The sequence below is a fragment of the Rhinoderma darwinii genome, chromosome 3 (assembly GCF_050947455.1).
Source record: "Rhinoderma darwinii isolate aRhiDar2 chromosome 3, aRhiDar2.hap1, whole genome shotgun sequence".
Lineage (NCBI taxonomy): Eukaryota > Metazoa > Chordata > Amphibia > Anura > Rhinodermatidae > Rhinoderma > Rhinoderma darwinii.
Window position 1 is genome coordinate 371,383,487 of NC_134689.1, and position 17,187 is coordinate 371,400,673.

Consider the following 17,187-nt stretch of genomic DNA (forward strand, 5'->3'; position numbering starts at 1 on the left):
ACCCTCACCCTGGTAAGAGCGGACCTGGTTCCCCAGTCTAAGGTTCTTCCCCAGCGATTAGCCCGGATTGCCCTGGCGGACGAACAGCAGCGGTCCATTCCCCGCGCGAGAGTCTACCTGGACTGGGGCCCCGGAAAAGGGGAGGTCGAAGTCGGGCTCATGCCGGATCTCCCCGCCGATGTCTTATTGGGGAACGACCTTGGGAACGGTCTCACCAGTCAGTTCGCTGGGGCCGTGACCCGCAGCCAAGCCCGGGAGAACCTTTACCGGCCTCCACCACCGACCAGTGTAACCACCGAGGCTCCTCTCCCGGAAGCCCCGCTCCCCGAACCGCCGGTGGTAAGTACCCAAGCCCCTGACGCCTCACAACTGACCGACCCGACGAACCCCCCGACAGACCTGGGGAGGTGGATAGGGTCGCTTTTAGTGAGGCCCAGCATACGGATCCTTCCCTGTCCTCTGCCCGTAGCCTGGCCGATCGACCACCCAGTGGAGGGGCCCAGGCAGGGTTCCAGTGGGACAACGGGCTGTTGTACCGGGTCGAAGCCCCGACCAAGCCCGATTTGCCCTGGACCGCCTCCAAACAGCTGCTTGTTCCCCAAGCCTATCGTGCACGACTGTTAGCCCTGGCCCACGATATACCCGCGGCGGGTCACACTGGGACCAGGTCCACCAGGGCCCGGCTCTCGAAGGCTTTCTTTTGGCCAGGGCTGACTGAGGACGTGCGGCGGTACCGAGCTTCGTGCCCTGTCTGCCAACGGGTGGCGGGGGCCCCGCGCAAGGTGCCGCTCAAGCAGCTGCTCCTCATCTGAGAGCCCTTCCAGCGGGTGGCCATAGATCTAGTTGGCCCCATTAATCCCCCCAGCCGAGGGGGAAAGCGTTACATCCTAACCCTGGTAGACTTCGCTACCAGATACCCGGACGCAGTGGCTCTGTCCTCCATAGATGCCGAGCACGTCGCCCAGGGACTCATGGACATCTTCAGCCGGGTGGGGTTCCCGCGTGAGGTACTCACAGACCAGGGATCTAAATTCCAGGGAGAACTCATGCAGGATTTCTGGAATCGGCACGGGGTGAGTTCTCTAAGAACCACCACCTACCACCCCCAAACGAACGGACTGTGTGAAAGGTTCAACGGTACCCTCAAGCAGTTGCTACTCCGATACGTCCACTCGGAGGGGACAGACTGGGATCGCTCCTTGCAGCAGCTTCTCTTTGCCTATCGAGAGGTGCCGCAGGAGTCTACCGGGCACTCCCCATTCGAGTTGCTGTTTGCGAGGCGGGTCCGGGGACCCTTGGACTTAGTCCGGGAAGGTTGGGAAGGGAAGTTTGCAAACCCGGAGATCCCGGTAGTAGACTATGTGAGCCAAATGCGGGAGCGCCTAGCACGGCTGATGGATTTGGCCCATCAGCGATTGGAAGTAGCTCGAAGCCGTCAACGGGACGAGTACAACCGTAGTGCCCGACCCCGAGAGCTGGGGGTGGGGTAGAAGGTACTGGTCCTCGCGCCAGTACGAGCTAACAAGTTGCAGGCCAATTGGGCTGGACCGTACACTGTAGTGGGGCGACAGGGGACGACGAACTACCTAGTAGCCCACGACAAGGCAGAAAAGCGGGTACGGAACTACCACATAAACCGGCTCAAGGCCTATGTGGTAAGGGAGGTAGGAGCGGTCGCGATATGCTGCCCGCCCATGGACAACCCTGACGTGGACCATATCCCTGACCTACTGACAGAGGCCCGACGCCAGACAGGGCTGGCAGATGTGCAGCTTGAAGTCCAGCTATCGCGCTTGCAGAGTAGGGAGATGGGGGAGGTGTTAGCAGCCCAGGAGGCCCTGTTCACCGCGTCCCCCGGACGTACCTCCCTAGTCGCTCGCGAGGTCGACACTGGCGGAGCCCGACCCCTGAGGCAGCCCGCGTTCCGAGTGGCTCCCTCAGTGCTGACCGCGATGAGAAAAGAAGTAGGAGAAATGCTGGAGATGGGGGTCATTGTACCATCTCACAGTCCTTGGGCCGCCGGCGTTGTGTTGGTCCCTAAAAAGGACAAAACCACGAGGTTCTGTGTAGACTACCGGCGGCTGAACGAGGTAACCGTTACGGATGCCTATCCGATGCCCCGGATTGATGAGCTGCTCGATAGGCTGGGAGGGGAACGCTTCGTGTCCACTCTGGATCTCAGCAAGGGCTACTGGCAGATTCCTCTGACCAAGGAAGCCCAAGAGCGCTCGGCGTTCATCACCCCGTTCGGCCTGTTTGAATTTACGTGCATGCCGTTCGGGATGAAGAAAGCCCCCGCGACCTTCCAGAGGGTGGTCGACCGGATCCTCGTGGGGTATCAGGAGTTTGCCCAGGCCTACCTCGACGATATCGCTATCTTTAGCGAGACATGGGTGGAACACTTGGGGCACGTGGCGCAGATCCTGGAGCGCATCCGGTACGCCGGCCTCACCATCCGCCCCGACAAGTGCCAGATGGGGATGGCAGAAGTCGCCTACCTGGGGCGCCGAGTGGGCAGCGGACAGATCCGCCCCGAGCCGGCCAAGGTGGAGGCCATTCTCCAATGGCCCCGGCCGGCCAACCAGAAGCAGGTTAGGGCCTTTCTGGGAGTCACAGGGTACTACCGAAAATTCATCCCACAGTATAGTACCCTGGCCAAGCCCTTGACCGACTTGACGTCCAAAAGGTTCAGTCGACTGATGCCCTGGTCCCCTGACTGTGAGGCGGCCTTCGGGAGCCTTAAGACTGCCCTCTCCACCTCCCCTGTCCTGGCTGCCCCTGACTTCCACCGGCGGTTCATAGTCCAAACCGATGCCTCAGATGTCGGGCTGGGAGCGGTACTGAGCCAAGTGGACCAGGCGGGCCACGAACAACCGGTCGCGTACCTCTCCCGGAAGCTGCTGGACCGATAGAGGGCATACGCAACCATTGAGAAGGAGTGCCTGCCTGTCGTGTGGGCTCTAAAGAAGCTCCAGCCCTACGTTTATGGGAGGGAGTTCACAATAGTCACAGACCACAGTCCTCTCAGTTGGTTGAACCGAACCGCCGGGGACAATGGGCGTTTACTACGGTGGAGCCTGGCCTTACAATCCTATAACTTTACCATCTCTCATAAAAAGGGCCGGGACCACGGGAATGCTGATGGACTCTCTCGGCAGCAGGACACTGATGGGCGGAGACTGACAGCACCGGGCCCAGATCTCATCACTGACCCGACAGAGGGTCAGCAGGACTGATTCTGGATCTAAGCTGGGGGAGGTCTGTGGCGGAACGGGTGACGGTTACAGGCATTGTACCCAAATAAAGGTTAAGCCTGCCGCAAACCGTCGCACTCCCGCCATCCGGGTGCCATAGCTTAGATGGCGCCCGGTGCTAGATGGGGATATGTCCCCTCAAACTGCATTACGTTATGTTTGATAACCAGTTGATTTATATTATATTGTATTCAGTGCTGCTTCACTGTCCTCCCCTCTAGGGTTAATCTTATACTGTAGGAGAGTGAGTCACAGGCGGCAAGCGGGAACTTGTCTGAATGTAAATAAGAAAAAGGCGGGGGCAAGAGCAGAAAGCACATGGCCTGATTCCTGAGGGAGGGGTGAGTGAGGGAGATAGTGGTGCTGTATGAGATCTCAGTTAGTTCCTGTCCAGGAGAGGATGAGATAGCAGTGTGAGCTGCAGGCAGGAGCTATCTACCTCAGAGATGGTACCTGACCTAGGGACAGTAATAGAGGGCAAGTGCTGGAGTCCCATCTAACTAAGGAGGATCTGGAGACACCCCAAAGGATGAAAGGTACAGTGGAGAGACCCCATAGTGAGGTAGCCTGTCCCATCCAGCCCAGAGGGGAGAAGCAGCGGTGCCTTGTTTCTGTGTGTGTCTGTCCCTGTTAATAAACGCGCCTCTGTGGCTTGTTCCCTGTTAATCTGTGTCGCCTGAATCTATCGCCCACATTCTCTAGGCGTAAACCGACCCCCACTGACCCGGTTTCGCCACACCGATGTCTGCCAGTTTTACACAGGGAGTAATACACTGCAATACAGATAAAAGTGATCAAATAATCACATAGTGAAGTCCCCTAATGAAGTTTATAATAAATAAATAAAAATAACAAGTAAAAAAAATGAAAAACCCACTTTTTCCCCTTACAAAATGCTTTATTATGAAAAAAAAAGAAGTAAAAAACGTACACATATTTGGTATCGCCGCGTCCGTAACAAACCCAACTATAAAGCTATTACATTATTTAACCTGCATGGTTAACGCCTTAAAGGGAATGTGTTGCCAGAAAAACATGTGTTTTTTTTTTTAATTAAACATTTAGTGTGTAGGTGATTAAACATTGTTCAAATTTTTTTTATTTTTTTCACGAGTCAGGAAATATTATAAATTAGATTCTAATTTATAATATTTCCCATTGCTGGTCACTAGATGGAGCTATTCCCAAAATTGCAGCATTGCAAAATTGGGTAAAAAGCCCTCGCTCTAGTGAGCTCTCAGCATCCCCCCCTCCTTTATCCTGGCTAGTGCCGGGATAAACGAGGGGTTTGAACGGTCTATCCTCCTACACTGTGTGTCGCCATTTTTTGAGCTAACACACAGTGTAGTAGGTTTACATACAGTAGTAAACGTACACAAACACGAACATACATTGAAATCTCTTACCTGCTCCTGCCGCCGCGGCTCCCTCCGGCCCGTCCGCTCCGTCTGCTGCCGCTGGTCCAAGTGCACAAGTCCGGAAGCCGCGACCGGAAGTAGTAATCTTACTGTCCGGCCGCGACTTCCGGTCCACAGGAAAATGGCGCCGGACGGCGCCAATTTCAAATTGGACTGTGTGGGAGCGGCGCATGCGCAGTTCCCACACAGACGGCGTACACAGAAGTGGATGGGACGGGAGCCGTTCGCAGTCCCTATGGGACTGTGGCTGCCGTATTCCATGTCTGTATGTGTCGTTAATCGACACATACAGAAATGGAACAAAAAATGGCAGCCCCCATAGGGAAGAAAAAGTGTAAAAATAAGAAAAAGTAAAACACAAACACACAAATAAATATAAACGTTTTTAATAAAGCACTAACATCTTTAACATATGAAAAAAAAAATTGTGATGACACTGTTCCTTTAAAAAATAAAATAAAAAAACAATGCCAGAATTGTTTTCTGTTCATCCTGCCTTCAAAAAGTTTTGCTAAAGAGTGACTTCAAAAGTGACTCTAAAATAGTACCAATAAAAACGACAAGTGTTCCCGCAAAAAAAAAAGCCCTCGTACAGCTGCATCGGTGAAAAAATAGAAAAGATATGACTCCTAAAATATGGTGACACAAAAGCAAATAATTAAAAAGTGTTTTTACTGTGTAAAAGTAGTAAAACATAAGAAAACCATATACATTTGATATTGTTGCAATAATAAAGACCCGCTGAATAAAGTTATGTTATCTATACCACACGGTAAACGGCGTAAATTTAGGGTGCAAAAAAGTGTGGCGAAATTGCTGGGTCTTTTTCTGTTCTCCCTACAAAAAAGTTAAACAAGTTATACAACTTATACAACTTGTCCCGCAAAAAAGCTGTTGACGCAAAAATAAAAGTTATAGCTCTTTGAATGCGTCAATGGCAAAACATAAAAAATCGCTTGGTCATTAAAGCCTAAAATAGGCTGGACACTAAGGGGTTAAAGCAGGGGCGTAGCTAGGGGGGGCAGGCCGGGTGCAACTGGGAGGGAAGGAATGAGGGTGCGCTTGGTGGAACTGGCATAGTTGCGAACAGTCCTGAATTTTCCGGGACTGTTCCGAATTTACAGAAACAGTCCTGACAAATTACTCTCCCGGACATCACCCGGCAACTGTCATATTCAATTGTTCCCAGGACATGGATACAATGGAATGCTATGGCAGAGCGGGAAACTATCCGCTCTCCCTGCCATGACATTCACTACTTGTGCGGAATCCCTGGCCACAGCATTGCTGACAAGGGGGTGTGTAGAACTATCTACAAGGGGGGGGGGGGCTGTGCGGTAGTATCTACAAGAGGGAGATGTGTGGCTGTATCTACAAGCGGGGTGTGTGGCACTGTCTACAGGGGGCTGTGTGGCACTATCTACTAGGAGGGATGTGGCACTGCTTGCAACTATATACAAGTGGGGGGTGTGGCACTATTTACAAGCGGGGTGTGTGGCACTATCTACAGGGGGGCTCTGTGGCACTATCTACAAGGGGTCTGTGCGGTAGGATCTACAAGAGGAGGCGGTTTATTATCTCACCATAAAGTTTCATTAACCTCACTTATACAATCTGTTTTAATCGGGCACTGACCACTTTAATTTATTTTCTTTTAATTTATTGTTATGGTAACTCCCTTATAGAACTATATCGCTTGTAAAATGTATAAATGGTTTTATGCTCGAGTTACATAATAAAAATTTGAAAAAAAAATTACATCTCATTGATTTCTAGAGAAAGCAAACATGGCGAGGGGGAAAGAGATGTCGGGAAAGAAGTGGAGGGGGGGGGGGACTAAATCTATTCCCCGGGTGCAGGAGAACCTAGCTACACCTATGCTTAACACCCTAAACGCTCGATGACCTACTATTAGGTCATGCTAACTATAGCGTTCGCGCTCAGTGACCTAATAGTAGGTCACTGTCCTTTATTTTTAAATATAAATAAATAAACAAATAAACTATACATAATTGGTATCGCCGCGTCCGTAACGGCCTGAACTACAAAATGATGTCGTTATTTATCCCGCACGGTGAACGCCGTAAAAGAAAATAATAATAAACCGTACCACAATCACAATTGTTTGGTCACTTCACCTCCCAAAAAATGGAATAAAAAGAGATCAAAAAGTCGCATGTACCTAAAAATGGTACTGATCAAAACTGCAGTTCATTACGCAAAAAATAAGTCCTCGCACGGCTTTATTGATGGAAAAATAAAAAAGTTCTGGCTCTTAGAATAAGGTAACACAAAAAGTGAATGATTTTTTACAAAACGTATTTTATTGTGCAAACGCCATAAGACCTAAAAAAAAACTATAAACATCTGGTATCGCCGTAATCGTATCGCCCCGCAGAATAAAGTGAATATGTCATTTATAGCGCACGGTGAACGTTGTAAAAAAAATCGAACAAAGAAACAATAGTAGAATTGCTGTTTTTTAGTCACCATGCCTCTTAAAAATAGAATAAAAACTGATCAAAAAGCCGCATGCATCCCAAGAAAACTACAATGAAATCCTCAAGGGGTCTAGTTTCCAAAATGGGGTCACTTTTGGGGGGTTTTCACTGTTTTGGCACCACAAGACCTCTTCAAACCGGACATGGTGCCTAATAAAAAAGAGGCCTCAAAATCCACTAGGTGCTCCTTTGCTTCGGAGGCCGGTGCTTCCGTCCATTATCGCACTAGGGCCACATGTGGGATATTTCTCAAAACTGCAGAATCTGGGCAATAAGTATTGAGCTGAGTTTCTCTGATAAAACTTTTTGTGTTATAAAAAAAATGGTATAAAGAGGATTTTCTGACAAAAAAAAAAATGTAAATTTCACCTCTACTTTGCTCTAAATTTCTGTGAAACACCTAAAGGGTTAATAAACTTTCTAAATGCTGTTGTGAATACTTTGAGGGGTCTAGTTTCTAAAATGGGGTGTTTGATAGGTGTTTCTAATATATGGGCCCCTCAAAGCAACTTCAGAACTGAACTGGAACCTAAAAAAATAAATAAATTAGACAATACTTCGCTTCTTACATTATACTGATAATGAGCCGTGCCCACCCCGAGATGACCCCAGTTTTGACCGTTTGTATAAACAGAGACCCCTATTAGACCGTTTCAGTGCCCGGTTTTCCCAAGCATACTCCCCCCGAGAAGTGTATTTCTATTGATGAGTCCTTGGTAGATTTTAAAGGGAGGGTTCAATTCCACGAGTACCTGCCGGGTAAGAGGGCAAGGTATGGCGTGAAGATGTATAAGCTGTGCGAGAGTGCATCAGGGTATACCTACAGATCTAGGATATATGAAGGGAAGGACACAAGTATTCAGCCCCCAGAATGCCCACCCTTACTGGAGATAATGCAAAAATTGTGTGGGATTTGGTGCTGCTGGACCAGGGTTACCACCTCTACCTGGATAATTGTTATACCAGCGTCCCACTCTTCAACTGCCTCGCTTCCAGAAGTCCTGCGGCATGCGGCACTGCTAGAAGAAATCTGAGAGGCCTCCCTAAGACACTGCTTGGGCAAACACTCAGAAGGGGTGAGAGCAGGGCACAATCCAGCAGCAACATATTGTGTGTCAAGTACAAGGACAAGAGAGATGCCACACCAGTACCCATGTACCTGTACGAGGTCCGAGTACAGAGACCCCCAAACCAGACTGCATCCTGGACTACAATAGGTACATGGGAGGGGTGGACTTGTCAGATCAAGTCCTGAAGCCCTGCAGCGCCATGCGGTGTGGTATAAGAAGCTGGCCGTGCACATCATACAGATGGCTTTGTACAATGTGTACGTGCTACGTCGATGTGCAGGCCAGAGGGGAACGTTCCTGGAATTTCAAGAGGTGATTATCAAGAACCTAATCTTTAGGGACCAAGAAGGGGGGGGCACCCAGTACTTCTGGAAGAGGGGGCACCTAGTACTTCTGGAAGCGGGGCCACACGCATCGTACCAGGGCGGCAACACTTTCCAGGAGAAGTTCCCCAAACTGGCAAGAAGAGAAAAAGTCAAGAGGTACAAAGTCTGCTATAAGAGGGGGATAAGGGAGGACACAATATATCAATGTGACACGTGTCCCGAAAAACCAGAGCTCTGTATGAAAGAGTGTTTTAAAATTTATCATACATCCCTTGGTTTATAATTGACCCCAATTTTACTTACCCTGATGTACTCCGCACAGCTTACCCCCCCCTCGTCTTTCCCCTCTGGGCCCTGCTGTGTGCCCAGGCAGCTGATAACAGCCACATGTAGGGTATTGCCATACCCAGGAGAACCCACATTACAGTTTATGGGGTGTATGTCTCCTGTCAAAATGCTCACTACACCTCTAGATGAATGCCTTAAGGGTGTAGTTTTTAAAACGGGGTCACTTCTTGCGGGTTTCAACTGTACTGGTACCTCAGGGGCTTCTGCATACATGACTTCGCACCAGAAAATCCCCAGTAGGCCAAATGGTGGTCCTTTCCTTCTGAGCCCTCCCATGGGCCCAAACCATAGTTTATCACCACAAATGGGGTATTGCCGCATTCAGGACAAATTGGGCAACAAAATGGAGTATTTTATTTCTTGTAAAAATAAAAAATTTTGAGCCAATACCACATATTATTGGAAAAAATATATTATTTTTTAATTCCCAGCCCAATTCAAATAAGTTCTGTGAATAAACGATGGGGTCAAAATGGTCACAACACCCATAAATGAATTCCTTGAGGGGTGTAGTTTCCAAAATGGGGTCATTTCTGATTGGTTTCCATTGCTTCAATACCTCTGGGGCTCTGCAAATGCGACATGGCACCCGAAAACCAATCCAGCTAATCTGGACTCCAACAAACACATAGCGCTCCTTTCCTTCTGAGCCCTCCCATGGGCCCAAACGGCAGTTTATCACCACAAATGGGGTATTGCCGCACTAAGGACAAATTGGGCAACAAAATGGGGTATTTTGTTCCCTGTGAAAATAAGAAATTTTGATCACAAATGACATCTTATTGGAAAAAATGAAATTTTTTAATTTCACAGCCCAATTCAAATAGGTGCTGTGAAAAAACTGTGTGTTCAAAATGGTAACAACAACCATAAATGAATTCCTTGAGGGGTGTAGTTTCCAAAATGGGGTCACTATTGGGGTATTCCTACTGTTTTGGCACCTCAACACCTTTTCAAACCTGGCATGCTGCCTAAAATATATTCTAATAAAAAAGAGGCCTCAAAATGCACTAGGTGCTTCCTTGCTTCTAGGGCTTGTGTTTTATTCCACGAGTACACTAGAGCCACATGTGGGACATTTCTAAAAACTGCAGAATCTGGACAATACATATTTAGTAGTGTTTCTCTGGTAAAACCTTCTGTGTTACAGAATTTTTTTTAATAAAATTGAAATTCAGCAAGAAAAATTAAATTTGCAAATTTCACCTCCACTTTGCTTTAATTCCTGTGAAATGCCTGAAGGGTTAAAAAACTTTCAAAATGCTGTTTTGAATACTTTGAGGGGTCTAGTTATTAAAATGGGGTGTTTTATCAGGGTTTCTAATACATAGGCCCCTCAAAGCCACTTCAGAACTGAAGAGGTACCTTAAAAAAAAGGCTTTTGACATTTTCTTATAAATATGAGAAATTGCTGTTTATGTTCTAAGCCTTGTAACGTCTAAGAAAAATAAAATAATGCTCAAAAAACGATGCCAATCTAAAGTAGACATATGGGAAATGTGAACTAGTAACTATTTTGGGTGGTATAACCGTCTGTTTTAGAAGCAGATGCATTTAAATTCTGAAAAATGCTATTTTTTCAAAATTTTCTCTAAATTTTGCAATTTTTCACCAATAAACACTGAATATATCGACCAAATTTTACCACGAACATGAAACCCAATGTGTCACGAGAAAACAATCTCAGAATCGCTTGGATAGGTTTAAGCATTCCGACGTTATGTCAGATTTGAAAAATGGGCTCTGAGCCTTAAGGCCCAAACTAGGCTGCGTCCTTAACCCCTTAAGGACGCAGCCTAGTTTGGGCCTTAAGGCTCAGAGCCCATTTTTCAAATCTGACATATTTCACTTTATGTGGTAATAACGTCGGAATGCTTAAACCTATCCAAGCGATTCTGAGATTGTTTTCTCGTGACACTTTGGGCTTCATGTTCGTGGTAAAATTTGGTCGATATATTCAGTCTTTATTTGTGAAAAATTGCAAAATTTAGAGAAAATTTACAAAAAATAGCATTTTTCAGAATTTAAATGCATCTGCTTGAAAAACAGACGGTTATACCACCCAAAATAGTTACTAGTTCACATTTCCCATATGTCTACTTTTGATTGGCATCGTTTTTTGAACATTCTTTTATTTTTCTTGGACGTTACAAGGCTTAGAACATAAACAGCAATTTCTCATATTCTTAAGAAAATTTCAAAAGCCTTTTTTTGAAGGTGCCAGTTCAGTTCTGAAGTGGATTTGAGGGGACTATGTGTTAGAAACCCCCATAAAACACCCCATTTTAAAAACTAGACCCCTCAAAGTATTCAAAACAGCATATAGAAAGTTTTTTAACCCTTCAGGCATTTCACAGGAATTAAAGCAAAGTGGAAATTAAATTTGCAAATTTCATTTTTTCTGCTGAATTTCAATTTTATTCAATTTTTTTTTAGTAACAGAGAAGGTTTTACCAGAGAAACACTACTAAATATGTATTGTCCAGATTCTGCAGTTTTTAGAAATGTCCCACATGTGGCCCTACTGCGCTCGTGGACTAAAACACAAGCCCTAGAAGCAAAGAAGCACCTAGTGCATTTTGAGGCCTCTTTTTTATTAGAATATATTTTAGGCAGCATGCCAGGTTTGAAGAGGCGTTGAGGTATCAAAACAATGGAAACCCACCAGAAGTGACCCCATTTTGGAAATTACACCCCTCAAGGAATTCATTTATGGTTTTTGTTATCATTTTGACCGCACAGTTTTTTCACAGCACCTATTTGAATTGGGCTGTGAAATGAAAAAAATGATATTTTTTCCAATAAAATGTCATTTTTGATCAAATTTTCTTATTTTCACAGGGAACAACATACCCCATTTTGTTGCCCAATTTGTCCTTAGTGCGGCAATACCCCATTTGTGGTGATAAACTGCCGTTTGGGCCCATGGGAGGGCTCAGAAGGAAAGGAGCGCTATGTGTTTGTTGGAGTCCAGATTTTGCTGGATTGGTTTTCGGGTGCCATGTCGCATTTGCAGAGCCCCAGAGGTATCAAAGCAATGGAAACCCACCAGAAGTGACCCCATTTTGGAAACTACACCCCTCAAGGAATTCATTTATGGTTTTTGTTATCATTTTGACCGCACAGGTTTTTCACAGCACCTATTTGAATTGGGCTGTGAAATGAAAAAAATTATATTTTTTCCAATAAGATGTCATTTTTGATCAAAATTTCTTATTTTCACAGGGAACAACATACCCCATTTTGTTGCCCAATTTGTCCTTAGTGCGGCAATACCCCATTTGTGGTGATAAACTGCCGTTTGGGCCCATGGGAGGGCTCAGACGGAAAGGAGCGCTATGTGTTTGTTGGAGTCCAGATTTTGCTGGATTGGTTTTCGGGTGCCATGTTGCATTTGCAGAGCCCCAGAGGTATCAAAGCAATGGAAACCCACCAGAAGTGACCCCATTTTGGAAACTACACCCCTCAAGGAATTCATTTATGGTTTTTGTTATCATTTTGACCGCACAGTTTTTTCACAGCACCTATTTGAATTGGGCTGTGAAATGAAAAAAATGATATTTTTTCCAATAAGATGTCATTTTTGATCAAAATTTCTTATTTTCACAAGGAACAACATACCCCATTTTGTTGCCCAATTTGTCCTTAGTGCGGCAATACCCCATTTGTGGTGATAAACTGCCCTTTGGGCCCATGGGAGGGCTCAGAAGGAAAGGACCACCATTTGGCCTACTGGAGCTTTTCTGGTGCTAAGTCATGTGTGCAGAAGCCCCTGAGGTACCAGTACAGTTGAAACCCCCGAGAAGTGACCCCATTTTAAAAACTACACCCCTTAAGACATTCATCTAGAGGTGTAGTGAGCATTTTGACCCCACAGGTACTGTGTAAAAGATAATGCGCAGCAGATGGTGCAGTGTGAGATTTGCAATTTTATATATGTATATGCCATTTCAGTGTCCAATATAGTGTGCCCAGCATGCGCCACCGGAGATATACACCCCTTAAATTGTAATGTGGGTTCTCCTGGGTACGACAATACCCTACATGTGGCTGTTATGAGCTGCCTGGGCATACGGCAGGGCTCAGAAGGGAAAGATGAGGGGGGTAAGCTGTGCGGAGTGCATCAGGGTAAATTGAAAATCAAGGGATGTATGATACATTTTAAAACAATCTTTTATACAGAGCCCTGGTTTTTCGGGACACGTGTCACATTGGTATATTGTGTTCTTCCTTATCCCCCTCTTATAGCAGACTCTGCACCTCTTTTGACTCTTTCCCTTTCCACCGGTTTGGGGACCTTCTCCTGGAAAGTGTTGCCCTGGTACGATGCGCCCCCCCTTCCTGGTCCCTAAAGATTAGATCTTGAAATTCCAGGAAAGTTCCCCTCTGGCCTGCACATCGACGTAGCACATACGCATTGTACAAAGCCATCTGTATGATGTGCCCGGCCAGCTTCTTATACCTCACCGCATGGCGCTGTAGGGCTTCAGGACTTGATTTGACAAGTCCATCCCTCCCATGTACCTATTGTAGTCCAGGATGCAGTCTGGTTTGGGGGTGGCCTTTCATTCATATATCCTAAACCTGTAGGTATACCCTGATGCACTCTCGCAGCTTATACATCTTCACGCCATACCTTGCCCTCTTACCTGGCAGGTACTGGCGGAATTGAACCCTCCCTTTAAAATGTACCAGGGACTCATCAATAGAAAAACACTTCTCGGGGGTGTATGCTTGGGAAAACCGGGCACTGGAACGGTCTAATAGGGGTCTCCGTTTATACAAACGGTCAAAACTGGGGTCATCTCGGAGTGGGCACGGCTCATTATCAGTATAATGTAAGAAGCGAAGTATTGCCTCATTTATTTATTTTTTTAGGTTCCAGTTCATTTCTGAAGTTGCTTTGAGGGGCCCATATATTAGAAACCCCTATCAAACACCCCATTTTAGAAACTAGACCCCTCAAAGTATTCACAACAGCATTTAGAAAGTTTATGAACCCTTTAGGTGTTTCACAGAAATTTAGAGCAAAGTAGAGGTGACATTTACTCTTTTTATACCATTTTTTTTATAACACAAAAGGATTTATCAGAGAAACGCAACTCAATACTTATTGCCCAGATTCTGCAGTTTAGAGAAATATCCCACATGTGGCCCTCGGGCGGTAATGGACTGAAGCACCGGCCTCCGAAGCAAAGGAGCACCTAGCGGATTTTGAGCCCTCTTTTTTATTAGGCACCATGTCCGGTTTGAAGAGGTCTTGTGGTGCCAAAACATTGGAAACCCCCCAAAAGTGACCCCAATTTGGAAACTAGACCCCTTGAGGAATCCATTGTAGTTTTCATGGGGTGCATGCGGCTTTTTGATCAGTTTTTATTCCATTTTTAGGTGGCGTGGTGACTAATAAACAGCAATTGTACTATTGTTTTTGTATACTTTTTTTTTTACAGCGTTCACCGTGCGCTATAAATGATATATTAACTTTATTCTGCGGGGCGATACGATCACGGCGATACCAGATGTTTATAGTTTTTTTTTATGTCTTATGGCGTTTGCACAATAAAGTACGTTTTGTAAACAATCATTCACTTTTTGTGTTACCTTATTCTAAGAGCCATAACGTTTTTATTTTTCAATCAATAAAGCCGTGCGAGGACTTATTTTTTGCGTAACGAACTGTATTTTCCATCAGTACCATTTTTAGGTACATGCGACTTTTTGATCTCTTTTTATTCCATTTTTTGGGAGGTGAAGTGACCAAACAATTGTGATTGTGGTACGGTTTCTTAATATTTTTTTTTACGGCGTTCACCGTGCGGGATAAATAACAAAATAATTTTGTAGTTCAGGCCGTTACGGACGCGGCGATACCAATTATGTATAGTTTATTTGTTTGTTTATATATTTTTATTAATAATAAAGGCCTGATAAGGGAAAAAGTGGGACTTTTACTTTTATTACTTTTAAAACTTTTATTTTCTTATTTTTACACATCTTTTTTTAACTTTTTTTTTACTTTATTACTTTGTCCCACTAGGGGACATGAGGGCAGGAGGCCCTGATCGCTATTCTAATACACTGCACTACATGCGTAGTGCAGTGTATTAGAACTGTCAGCTACTCACTGACAGCAAGCATAGTGGGTCCTGACGTTGTCAGGACCCACTAGGCTTCCGTCTATGGCATAGCCGGACGCCATTATTTGGTGTCCGGTTGCCATAGTCACCATCGCCGGCCGCTATCGCGTAGCAGGCCGGCGATGGCAGCTTAACCCCTAAAAAGCCGCGATCTCTATAGAACGCGGCTTTTAAGGGGTTAATCAGCGGGGACACAGCGATCGGTCCCCGCTGTAGGAGCTGTGACAGCTGCTGAACAAGGCAGCAGCGTCACAGCTCCTGTATGTGTCGGGAGGACGGCCGAAACGGCCGTTACTCCCGAGACGTACTATTACGGCATGGAGCGCGAACGATACAGCTGCCATGACGTAATAGTACGTCAAGGAGCGGGAAGGGGTTAAGGGGTTAAAGTTTAGATCCACTTTTACTAAAATTTTTCCGGCGATATTGCTGTATGAGGGCTTGTTTTTTGCGGGACGAGTCGTCGTTTTTCACGGCACCATTTATTGTACCATATAATGTACTGGGAAACTCGAAAAAAAATATCTGGAGTGGAATGGAAAAAAACCAGCGATTCCATCCTTTCGTTGTTTTTTGGGTTTCGTTTTTACGGCATTCACTGTGTTATAAAAATGACATGTCAGTTTTATTCCACGTGTCTATACGATTATGGCAATACCAAATGTATATTGTTGTTTTTAATGTTTTACTACATTTACAAGGAAAAAACAAATTGTTTAAAAACAAAGTTATTTTGAGTGCCATAACTGTTTCCGTCGATGGAGCAGTGTGAGAGCTTGTTTTTTGCGGAGTCACCTGTAGCTTTCATTGGTAGCATTTTTAGGGAAAATACATTTTTAAATCCCCTTTTATTCAATTTTTTGTGGGAGATGACGTGATCGAAAAACAGTGATTCTGGCGGTTTAATTTTTTTTACGCCATTTAACGTAAGGGATAAATAATGTTATATATTTAGTATGGCCATAATCATATCGACTTATAGAATGAAGTTCTAACATACAGTGCATTGCATAAAGAAACCTGCAAAAAACAGTGGCAAAATTGCATTTTCTTTCCACTCTCCCTCCCCCAATTTTTTTTTAATAAAAGTTATTCAATAAATTAAATATACCACGAAATGGTACCAATAGAAACTACTTGTCCAGCAAAAAACAAGCTCTCATACAGTTTTGTCGATGGAAAAATAAAAATTTTATGGGTCTTGGACTATAGCTGCAGAAATTTTTATTTTTTTAAAAAAACATTAAAAAACTATATAGATTTAGTATTGTCATAATCATACCGACCCATAGAATAAATTAAATATGCCACAAAATGGTGCCAATAAAAACTACAAGCCCACGAACAGCTTTGTTGATGGAAAACTAAAAAAGTTATAGGAATGCGTCAAAGAAAAAAAAAAGAAAAAATATCTCAGTCCAGAAGGCCCAAAATAGGCTGGTCCATAAAGGGTTTAATTTTTTTTTTAAACTAAAAAGATTCATATTCTCTACAGCTCACTGCTGGTTACAAATTCATAACAATTTTGTTTATTATCAAGGTTTTAGACTAATATTGGGTGACAACATTTTTGGTCAATACCCTAAATATCACGTCAACATAAGTTTTATGTCTATGGCTAGATTTAATTTGAGAAAGGAGCATAATAAAGGTCCACCAGGCACCAGCATAGAGGGTATATGCACAAGTAGGACATACTGTGTGACCTGCGGGTTGGCACTTCACTGGTAATACATTCACTAGTATAACTTTATTAAGGTACATTGATAAAGAAAAGGGTTCTCCAGGACTTTAACATTAACGGCCTATCCTTAGGCAAGGCCATCAATGTTTTATCAGTGGGGGTCCGAACTCTGGGACCCCTGCTGATCAACACAATGGGGCTGTGGTGCTCCCTCCTTCTTCATTGTTTACACAGTGGCTTGGGGGTACAGGGCCCTGTGCCTAGTACTGCAGCTCGTATTATTCCTTTGAACGGGACCAGCTGCAGTACCATGCACAGCCGCCTGTACAGAAGATCATTGTAGGAAGATCATTGTCCCATCATTGTGCTGATCAGTGGTGGTCCCAGGGGTCCTAGTGATAGGCCATCAATGTTAAAGTCCTGCTGGAGAATTCCGTTAAATTTAAAGA

At 45.0% G+C, this 17,187-nt stretch overlaps 1 protein-coding gene and 1 long non-coding RNA gene across 3 annotated transcripts in view; one reads left to right on the forward strand and one right to left on the reverse strand.

The window, feature by feature from the left end:
• LOC142748279 (zinc metalloproteinase-disintegrin-like MTP4) overlaps positions 1–17,187 on the reverse strand; it is an 85,426-nt gene that overhangs the window by 64,243 nt on the left and 3,996 nt on the right. The window lies entirely within an intron of this gene.
• The window catches only part of LOC142748280 (uncharacterized), a 64,015-nt gene that overhangs the window by 14,631 nt on the left and 32,197 nt on the right, over positions 1–17,187 (forward strand). The gene's annotated exons all lie outside the window — the stretch shown is intronic.